We start from the raw sequence: 2,500 nt of genomic DNA on the forward strand, positions 1-2,500 counted from the left end.
GCAGGTGGAGTAGGGCACGTTCAGCTGGAAGAGCTTGTCCTGAAGCAGGGCAGGGATGATGGTGTTGAAGGCAGAGCTGAAGTCCACAAACAGGATCCTGGCGTAGGATGCTGGGGCGTCCACATGCTGTAGGGTGAAGTGGAGGGCCATGTTAACTGCGTCGTCCACAGACCTGTTGGCTCTGTAGGCAAACTGAAGGGGGTCCAGGAGAGGGTCTGTGATGGCTTTGAGGTGTGCCAGGAGCAGGCGCTCAAAAGACTTCATTACCACAGATGTAAGGGCGACCGGTCTGTAATCATTTAGTCCTGTTGGCCTTAGCTTTTTGGGCACAGCGATGATGGTGGAGGACTTGAGACAGGCTGGTACATGGCATGTCTCCAGGGAGGTGTTAAAGATGTTGGTGAACACCGGAGACAGCTGGCCAGCGCAGTGCCTGAGGGTGGCTGGAGAGACAGAGTCCGGCCCGGCTGCTTTGCGTGGATTCTGCCTCTTGAAAAGCCCATTAACTTCTCCCTCCTGAAAGGAGAGAGTCGTTTCTGTAGTATGGGTGGGGGATGGGGCCTCTTGGGTGGGAAGGGGTGGTTCAGGACAGTCCAATTGTCTTTCAAATCTACGGTAGAACTCGTTCAGGTCGTTGGCTAGGCGGGAGTCGTTAGTGGTGTGGGGCGCTCTGGGTTTGTAGTTGGTGATGTGCCTGAGCCCTTTGGCAGACAGAAGCAGCGTCGTTAGTAGAGAACTGGTGTTTTAGTGTCTCTGAGTACAGTCGTTTAGCCTCTCTCACCGCTTTGCTAAACCTGTTCTTCGACTCCTTGAATCTGTCTCTATCCCCACTCCTAAACGCTTCCTCCTTCTCCAACCTCAACCTTTTGAGCTTTGCTGAGAACCAGGGCTTGTTGTTGTTAAAGTTCACCCTGGTACGTGTTGGGATACAGCAGTCCTCACAGAAGCTGATGTACACAGCCTCTGTGAGTTCATCCAGACTATTGGTAGCAGTCGTGAACATATCCCAGTCAGTACAGTCTAAGCACGCCCGCAAATCTTCCACAGCCTCACTGGTCCACTGTTTAGATGTCCTCACAGCAGGTTTACAGAGTTTTAGTTGCTGCCTGTATGCACGAATCAGGTGGACCAAGGGAGTTCTGTGCGAGCCGAACAGCCCCGTGACCCACAAGAGAAACATCCCCGCCAAATTCGAGCGTTTGACGGGGTCTATCCGTGAAAAAATATTCACGTTTTTGAGTGCACATGCATTTCTGCTGCAAATGCCTCTGGAAGTTTCATGCCGTTCGTATGCCAATTGTGGCAACACGAAAATGACCCGTTTTCCCATTCCGAGGGATTTCTGTGCGACCCTAACAGCCCCGTGAGCCACAAGAGACACATCCCCGCCAATTTCTAGCGTTTCACGGGGTCTATCCGTGAAAAATATAGACGTTTTTGAGTGCACATGCATTTCTGCTGCAGATGCCTCTGGAAGTTTCATGCCGTTCGTACGCAATGTGGCAACACGAAAATGACCCCTTTTCCCATTCCGAGGGATTTCTGTGCGACCCTAACTAACAGCGCCCGTGAGCCACAAGAGAGACATCCCCGCCAATTTATAGCGTTTCACGGGGTCTATCCGTGAAAAATATAGACGTTTTTGAGTGCACATGCATTCCTGCTGCAAATGCCTCTGGAAGTTTCATGCCGTTCCTATGCAATGTGGCCACACAAAAATGACCCGTTTTCCCATTCCGAGGCATTTCTGTGCGACCCTAACAGCCCCGTGAGCCACAAGAGAGACATCCCCGCCAACTTCTAGCGTTTGACGGGGTCTATGCGTGAAAAATATTAAAATTTTTGAGTGCACGTGCCTTTCTGCTGCAAATGCCTCTGGAAGTTTCATGGCGTTCCTATGCAATGTGGCAACACGAAAATGACCCCTTTTCCCATTCCGAGGGAGTTCTGTGCCACCCTAACAGCCCCGTGAGCCACAAGAGACACATCCCCGCCAATTTCTAGCGTTTCACGGGGTCTATCCGTGAAACATATAGAAGTTTTTGAGTGCACATGCATTCCTGCTGCAAATGCCTCTGGAAGTTTCATGCGGTTCGTACGCAATGTGGCAACACGAAAATGACCCGTTTTCCCATTCCCAGGGATTTCTGTGCGACCCGAACAGCCCCGTGAGCCACAAGAGACACATCCCCGCCAATTTCTAGCGTTTCACGGGGTCTATCCGTGAAAAATATCAATTTTTTTTTGACTGCACATGCATTTCTGCTGCAAATGCCTCTGGAAGTTGCATGCGGTTCGCATGCAATGTGGCGACACGAAAATGACCCGTTTTCCCATTCCGAGGGATTTCTGTGCCACCCTAACAGCCCCGTGAGCCACAAGAGAGACATCCCCGCCAATTTCTAGCGTATCACGGGGTCTATCCGTGAGAAATATTCACTTTTTTGAGTGCACATGCATTCCTGCTGCAAATGCCTCTGGAAGTTTCATGCGGTTCGTA

This window comes from Petromyzon marinus, unplaced genomic scaffold (genome assembly GCF_048934315.1).
Source record: "Petromyzon marinus isolate PM22_M1 ecotype Great Lakes invasive population unplaced genomic scaffold, UKy_Petmar_22M1.pri1.0 PM_G_Scaffold_61, whole genome shotgun sequence".
Lineage (NCBI taxonomy): Eukaryota > Metazoa > Chordata > Hyperoartia > Petromyzontiformes > Petromyzontidae > Petromyzon > Petromyzon marinus.